This window comes from Lactuca serriola, chromosome 4 (genome assembly GCF_051521515.1).
Source record: "Lactuca serriola cultivar US96UC23 chromosome 4, Lser_US96UC23_V15, whole genome shotgun sequence".
In the NCBI taxonomy this organism is placed as follows: domain Eukaryota; kingdom Viridiplantae; phylum Streptophyta; class Magnoliopsida; order Asterales; family Asteraceae; genus Lactuca; species Lactuca serriola.
This window is the reverse complement of record NC_136411.1, coordinates 95,863,151-95,871,798: the sequence shown is the minus strand read 5'-3', so window position 1 is coordinate 95,871,798 and position 8,648 is coordinate 95,863,151. Positions and strand designations below refer to the sequence as shown.

The following is an 8,648-nucleotide window of genomic DNA, read 5'->3' as shown; positions in this document are numbered from 1 at the left end:
ATGTGAAATTTATATAAGCATTCAAAATATAAATATGAATATAAATTATTATTTCAATACTTTAATCATTTACAAATTAATTAAGTTGGATTTAAAATAAATTTACTTACATTCAAACTTGAATTTGAATATATAATAACATTTATATATAAATCAGAGTATATTATTTTCCAATTAATACTATTTCAACATTCTAATTATTTACGAAAGAATTTGTGAGATTAGAATGTGAATTTATCTCAACTCACATGTAAATTTACTTAGACCCACATATATCAGCATTATATAACCATATTCTCAATTAAAATTATTATAATTTTTAAATGGCAACAGTTTAATTATATACATTACAAATTAACGTGAATGTGATAAGGTTATATATATATATATATATATATATATATATATATATATATATATATATATATATATATATATATATATATATAACCTTATCACATTCACGTTAATTTGTAATGTATATAATTAAACTGTTGCCATTTAAAAATTATAATAATTTTAATTGAGAATATGGTTATATAATGCTGATATATGTGGGTCTAAGTAAATTTACATGTGAGTTGAGATAAATTCACATTCTAATCTCACAAATTCTTATATATATATATATATATATATATATATATATATATATATATATATATATATATATATATATATATATATATATAGATATGTTAAGGTATTCTAACTAAGTATTATATTATTGTATGCATGATTATGGACAAATCAAAAAATAATAATTAAATAAATCAATAAGGGTAACTAGGTAATTTGAGAAATAAAATCCACAAATACTGTCTATAATTTTGCTAGTTACGTGATTTTAACCTAATTCCCCCCTTTTATAAACGACCTACTAATCTGATCAATCCTCCCCTCTTTTGCAGGTGCGCTTCGTCTTTCGATTTGCGAAGAGGGAGGAGTCTCTGGGTCGACGAGAACGAAGGAAAGGAAAACGTGAGGACCTAGGGGGTTTGGCTAGACCGAAGGATGAAGAAGAACGAAGCAGCAAGCTGCTGTCGATTCTCGGTGGCTGAAGTCGATCCCCGACAGACCTTCATCTCCGATTTGGGTCGACTTCTTTGGTTGATCAGGAATGAAAGACGAAGGCAACAGTAGGGGTTATTTGCTCCGGTAATTCCTTGTCCCTATCTTCTTTCTATTTTGGATCCTTGGCTTTGATTTCAATAGAAATGGAACAAAATAGCTTGTTTTTTCTTTCCTTTTTTGGTTTTTTTTCTTTGAATAGGGTAGCTCGGTTGCTTCGTATCATAACACTACAAATATCATGTTTAATTTGTGTCGTTTTGCAAATGGAAGTACGCATGAACAAACTTCATATTGTGTATGAGTGAATTTCTAATTCGGGTTCAGAATTTTATGGCGGACTTGTGTATATTTCAGTAAAAGTAGTAGTTTTTTATTCCTTTTGATGGATGAGAAATGAGAAATTAGTTTTTTCTTTCATTTTATACAACATGATAATTATGTTGAGATTCGATTTAACAGGTTGTTGATTAAGAAGAGAAATCAAATGGCGACATTTGAGTTGTATCGTAGGTCAACAATTGGAATGTGTTTGACTGAAACTTTAGATGAGATGGTATCAAGTGGGATTCTTGGTCCTGAGCTTGCTATCCAAGTTCTTGTTCAATTTGATAAGGTCTCTTAACTCTTCAGAGCTTTTTTTTTAACTATGTGTTAATTCAGTGTGAAGGTAGTATGTGTATTGATGATTATTTAATCTATGAGATATCATGTTTCATTGGTTGTAGTCAATGGTTGAAGCTCTGGACAATCAGGTTAAGACCAAGGTCTTTATTAAGGTAAATAATTTCCATCTCTTGAATTCTTGTGTTGAAAAGAAAGTGTAATGCTTAATGAAAAAATTACCATTATACTCTTTACATTCCAATTAACAAATGTCATAATGCTCATCAATTTTAACATGAGATAAGTTAAATAAGGTAAAGAGTTGATTTCTTGATATTTTGAGTCTCAGGTTTTGGCTTAAGCAAAACCCATTCGAAAAGAAAGAACCTAATAAATGACGATTATACCCTTGGTGTATGGATGCTGATGTTTTTGCTTATATAATGACACAGGGGCATTTGCACACATACTGATTCTGTGACAATGTATGGACATTCATTCTTCAAGATGCTCTGTTCAAGTATGATGAATGTCAGGAAAATGTTGGAAGGGTTAAGATAGTGGCATGCGACTCAAAATTGCTTGTTCAATGAGAAGATTATGCGCTTTGGTAAATTTTTAAGCTTAGAATCAATCAATGAATGAATGTTAATGAATGAAATATTATGGGGTTTGTTCCTCTGTTGTAAACTTATCATGGAACAGAGTGAATTCCAAACAATTTCCCCATAAAATCACTCACTTGAGTCACTCTAATCAGGTGTGAGTTCTCATTAATTAGCATTTTCTTTTTCCTATTTCAGATAGGGGAAGTAATTGATGGGCCTGATGATGGCAATGGCATGAAGCGCCCAGTTCTTGATGGAGTACAATATGATTATGGTCAGCCTTTTGACTTTTGACTTTTTTTTTTTTGTATTCTTTTGTACTGATACCACAAAAACTTGTAAATCAGTTTTTAATGTGGATATTGGAGATGGTGAACCTATTCGCAAATTGCCATATTCTGTTGGAATGAAATCATGAATTCCAATTCTGTTGGAATGGAATCATGAATTCCAATTATGTTGGAATCTAAACTACAATTTGGTTTTGTTTTGACAGAAGTTAATGCTTGAAGAACGGACCACAAATTTGAAAGTGATTCTAAGCATTCTTAGAGAATATTATTCTTACATGATTTGATTCATGACAATTATTTTCGTTAAATGTCTAATTTCATGGATGATCAAGGAAAGAGTTATTCTTCTGATAGAATAATCAATAATCTACAATAGAATGATAGGAGTATGTGTAATAATATATTCTTCTAGAATATTCAGGTCGAATAATATACACATTTTTATTTGTTATTAGTGAGTATTTTATTGTTATAGACTATTATATAAAGTTTTTACATTTTTAAGAATGTAATGAAAAAATTGAAGTTGTATCCAAAAATGTGTTATTAGTCGGTGTTGGCATTCTCATAGAATATCATTCTAATAGAAATATGGTGTTGGCATTCTCATAGAATATCATTCTAATAGAAATATGCATCATAAAATTTGTAGAGAATATGATTCTAACAGAATAAAATCGAGTTTAATTATAAAAATTACGTTATAATTAAAATTAAAGTAATTAAAAAAATAGAATTTTAAAATCAAGAGAGTTAATTATCCCAAAAAATATGGAATTTTCCTTTTTTAAGTTTATCTCAATTGTCTAAAATACCCTTAGAATGAAATTAGATGGTGTTTTTTAATTATCTTTAATTTACTAGTATATATTAATCACTTTCTTAAATTAAGTAAAATGAGTGGCCCACACATCTATGCATACAATAACACAATAATTAGTTTAAATAGAACTAGAAAGATGACCCCCACGTTGCGGGGGTCGGAAGGTGTCGCTTTTGTGTGCAAGTATAGTACATTGTTCTAATTGGTAGCTACAGTAAAGTATGTTGCTATTTTCTACGTTTCTCCCATTTACAAATACACAAATATGTTGTAGTATGCTATGATATAATGACCCCTTTGTGTTGCAAAGTAAATAGCAAGTGCGGCAGCAACACCCTATTAAAAAAAGTAAAGTATTACCTCTCGGATATTAAATAAAGCAATGGCTAAGGCTAGGTAGGTTGTTGATAGTCAAACATTCAAAAATAGCCCGTGTCGACTATAAGTTGGACACATGACATGATAAAAGAAGTGTTAATTAATGCTGCTTGTAAGTTTTATTTAATCCAGTGCCACATTTTCAATACTGTCTTCCTAGATATAAAAAAATACATATGTTTTCATTTAGCTTGAAATGGAAATTGCATATCATGTCATACCCCTATTCAATTGAAATAAAAATTTAAGGAATTGATAAACAAATCAATTACAATAGTACATGTGGTTATTGGGAAATAAAGAAATTACACACCATTAGTAACAAAAAAAAATATTTTTATAAGAAAAAGAACGAATATCCATGAATATAATGCATTCACGTTCATGAAATTAGAATTACAACTAAAAAAATTACCTGATATGCAAAGTAGAAAACATTTTTTATGCCAACTTTGATGTTGTAGAAGCAATATCAGTGACAATTTCAATAACCTGTTGATGGACCTACAATTTGTAATAGAAAAACAATACACAAATAAGAAACTGGAGTCTAATAACTTATACATAAATGAAAAGAGCCTAGTAAGCTATCAGAAGATTAGAATAAGACAGTGAGATAGTGAAATAACATATATAAATTCAAGCTCCTCCACTCTTTGCTTCCCAATTGGTAGCTGAGGGTAAAATTGAAAATCACATCATCTTATTTGGAATATGCACAAAATGCCCAACCTAATTCATAACAAATTACAACAATAATCACCACAAAGATTACAAAACTACATAATAAAGGGTATATTTGGAAGATCACATTGATTCTGTAAGTCCTTGGTTTCAACTCGTGAAGTTTCAATGTTTTCAGCAACGTTTCGTGTGACACTGATGGATTTGAAATATACATACCTTGTAAAATCGAACTAACTAGTAAGGCAACAGTCCACTCACCATCTTACTCCTCATCTCAAACTTTTCACTACAATTTTAGCTCATTATAATTAAAAACTTAAAAATGAAAAATGAATTACGGAAATGGAAATTAAAGAGTGTACCCTTTCAAATCAGAATCTGAAATCACCTTTAGGATGAGATCGTAACCCTCAGGTTTCTTCGCTTCAGGGTCCTAGATGAAGTCCTTGTCATGTGAAATTTCAACTTGTCATCTAGGACCTTTGTCATGGGAAAATTTTTATTACAAGTTTATATATACATATGTATATCTAACAACTAAAAAAATAATATCATATCGATTTTGAAGCTGTCATATGTGACCTCCTAAATGACATATGATATACTTGACTTGAACCTCTATTAGTTCAGGTGAAAAAAAATTGATTTTCCTTCTACACCAGAGGGAACATATGTTGATGGATGTTGTCATCAAGAACAGGGGAAATCCACAAAAAAATCCATATGACAACATGAAAAGCAGAAAGAATCAAAAGTAAATGCATATGAAGAAACAATTTCATACCTTAATTTGAACAATCGGATCCATATTCATTTGGTTAAAAAATGTATCCATTTCATTCCCATTTTATTGATTTTAAGACGTTATTCAAGTTGACTTAATCTATTATTCACTTTGACATCTGTAACTTTTATGTACAAATACTATTTCTTAGCTACTAAATCTTTTTTTAATTAGATCAAATTACCTATATTTTACATTCACAACATTCCATCTATAATTTATAAAGTTACAATCACTATATATCAGTTACAAAACCTATGAAAATTTGGTAAGTTTGTAGGCTTGATCACAATAGAAAAACAAACATGCTTGATTAAAATATATAAAAGTTGTTTAGGAAGACAAAAAATAAAGAATAACTGTAAATTCATAACAACTTATTAGAAACCAAACATGCAGAATGGAAACAAATAAATAAGCACACAACTGTTATGAGATAAATCCACTTGACTGAAATTTGTCAATGGATTTTGTGGTAATAAACTAGTGAACTACAATAAGAAACAAAAAATACCATCTTGTACCGTATATACGTAATTTCCTTAGCTGCATAGTGACAGCTCTTTCTTTGGTGGAGAAACCATAAATTTTAGAAATTGAAAGCAACATCTGGAGACATAATAACATATGTCATATAAGCATCAACTTGTATCTTCTCAAACATTTAAAATAAAACATGATATATAATTCTCACCTAAATCTTGGATAATGATATTATGATATCAAAACCTGAAATAGAACCACTGACAACCCAATATTGACATGATTTCGATGTATTAGAAGAGTCCCTTGACACAGGATTGTCCAGTTCTATGAAACAACTTAATTGTTTCAAAACGTATGTATGAATCTCTTCAACTGTAGTGATATTTTCACTATGGGCAACTGGTAATAAAAAAAAAACCCAAAATTGATAAATTGATCGATTTTATCTTTTTGAGTTTCAAAGTGAATGATAAGTTAATAGATAGATATTTCAAAATGTTTTTCAATTTACAGGAAGAAATGGAAAGGGAATTTCAGTATATTAGGAAAAAATAATACTTCAACAATTAGAGCTAACCATGTATCTGTCGCCCCTGCACTTACCAGACAACCAAAAACAATTGTAGAATAAAAAAATTGATTAAACTCCTAATAACATTATAGATTTCTCTGGTGAGATCAACAAATTTACCTTGGGTGAAGAGTGTTTAGTCGATTTCTTCTCCATGATTGTTGAGATGATTGAAAAATAGAAGAAATTTATGAAACCAAGCAATCAGAAGCCGTGGAGCAGAAAAGGAAAAAAGATAAATAACATGAATTTAGATGAGAAAAATAAAACTCAAGTTACTTGAAAACAATCAGAAGCCGGACACACGAAATTAGAAGCCATGAGCGGAACCTGCAGCAAACACCAATAACAATCAGAAGCCATTAATGGGTAGAATCGATTTCGAAAAAACAGGTTATGACGACACCTGGAGAAAGAGAAGACGAAATTTGAAATCAATCCAAAGAAATTCCTGATAAACAAAGGTGAAGAAGGAAAACCAAAACTAAAAGCAAAAGAGGGTGGAAGACAGTGCGTTTGTGGTCTCCGTACACGTCCAAACGAGAAATTCACAGGTAATCCTTCAACAGATTTAGGGCTCGAAGACGGATCGTACATCATCATCATGATTGCCGTCGTTCTATTCCCATCGTCACCGACAAATATTGTAGAAATTAACATGGAGCGGTGGGAAGCACGGATCAGGCAGTGGTTGCCAGTGTAGGGAGCCCAGGATAGAAGCTTCGTGTGTTTCTTTAAAAAGGAACAACAAAAGATGTAGAAGGCGTGAAGCAGAACCTTTGGCCGTCACAACCCCGAATCTATAAAGCCTGAGATGAAGAAGAAAAGTAGAGATAGAAGCGATCGGGTTCAATAGAGAAGAAGTGAGAAGAAGAATCGAGAGTGTAATAAGAATAGAGAGAGATGAAGCGGTGGTAGTGATAACGATGAGTACATACAGAATAGATGGTCGGTGTAGAAGGATCTGGACGAATTGTATTTTCCAACACAAAAGAAGTCGGCTAGATCAGCGAATAGATTAGTGAAGGATAAAAATGCAAATGAAGCAAACTATAGGGACCAGGAATGACATAAATGAGCAATCTAAGTAGAAGGGCTGAAATTGACAAAAAAGGGGCTGTTTACTGTTAAAAAATTTCACAATCTTAAATATATATATATATATATATATATATATATATATATATATATATATATATATATATATATATATATATATTGTAACATTCGAGTTCCATTAATGTTTTTAAACTCTTAACCTAGGGGTCTTATAGTCCATAAGAAAGTAGAAGGATGACGCAAATTTAGATTTAATTAGGGGTCTGAGATTATGTATTTAATTGTAAAAGAAGCGGGACGCCTTTTAATAGGCATGAAGCGCCTCTGGTCTAGTAGACTGAACATTTTAATTAGGGTTTTGGGGGTATTTAAAGGTCTTTTAACCACTAGAGTTAGCTCAATGTTGACTTAATGGACTAAGAACATATATACATTGTTATGGACCAAATCTAAATGGATAAAGTTGGAAACTTTATACATTAATACATTGTTAAGGACCAGATCTAAAAGTTAGGAGTCGACTTAATGGACTAAGAAGAAAGACCTTTATAAAATAGGTCTGGATGAGGCGTAGTTTTGGAAATCTCTTATGCGGCCTGTTTGAGCCTTGGAAGCATACTATTTTTCTTGTAATAAGCATGGCACACCTGGTTAACCAAGAGTTAACATTTTGAATTTTGGTTAAATTGAAGTGTTTTGAGATATAGACTAAGGTTTAGTCTTTATTTCGTTAGGCAAGTCATGTAGCTGATTCATTGGAATTTAGATAGCGGATTTCAACTCTCTAAGTAGGTGAATCTTCTCACAATACTATGTAGGACACTAGGTGTCATGGTATGCTAGATTGTCTTTGTTACTTTTGCATGACAGACTCCGGGTGAACCATAACAATTGTATGAGCCACAGCAGGAAAGACTATAAGTGGACTGTAGCAATAAAAGTCATTGTAGGACTATGGGTTGACCATAATATTCACATTGCTTGATGCATACCCGTCAGCTGAAATAGGTCGTTACTTTTATGCATGATATTTTGTGTTGTATGTGGTATCTTGGGGAACTCACTAATCTTTGTGGTTAAGATTTAAGTTTAAATTGTTTTTGGTTGTTCTGGTAGCAAAAAGAAAGGTGTAGCTTCATTGACTACATATCCATTGAAGATTTCTGCACATAATAACTTTTTTGTCTATACTCTAATTAATGTTTTGAAACAAATGGTTTTAAATAGATCTTTGAATATGGAATTGGAACATATGCTTTTAATACTCAAGAAATTTTTTCAA

The 8,648-nt window shown here is 30.9% G+C and overlaps 1 long non-coding RNA gene and 1 pseudogene across 9 annotated transcripts; one reads left to right on the top strand and one right to left on the bottom strand.

Moving 5' to 3' along the window:
- The first annotated feature begins 852 nt into the window (after positions 1-852).
- LOC145102142 (transcription initiation factor IIA subunit 2-like) lies at positions 853-3,050 on the top strand (annotated as a pseudogene). Its single transcript, XR_013706050.1, has 6 exons — positions 853-1,158; positions 1,534-1,687; positions 1,800-1,850; positions 2,130-2,287; positions 2,481-2,559; positions 2,782-3,050. The product of XR_013706050.1 is annotated as a transcription initiation factor IIA subunit 2-like (transcript).
- Positions 3,051-3,494: 444 nt separating this feature from the next.
- On the bottom strand, positions 3,495-7,288 carry LOC145102140 (uncharacterized). Of its 8 annotated transcripts, none has more exons than XR_013706049.1 (5): positions 6,428-7,288; positions 5,945-6,135; positions 4,591-5,859; positions 4,195-4,511; positions 3,495-3,737 (listed from the first exon to the last, which is right to left on the bottom strand). It is a non-coding gene; the product is annotated as an uncharacterized LOC145102140 (long non-coding RNA). The 8 variants fall into 8 exon arrangements; XR_013706045.1 differs by having other exon boundaries at positions 4,195-4,283; positions 4,409-5,859; positions 6,428-7,287; XR_013706044.1 differs by having other exon boundaries at positions 4,195-4,752; positions 4,829-5,859; positions 6,428-7,287.
- Positions 7,289-8,648: the final 1,360 nt, after the last annotated feature.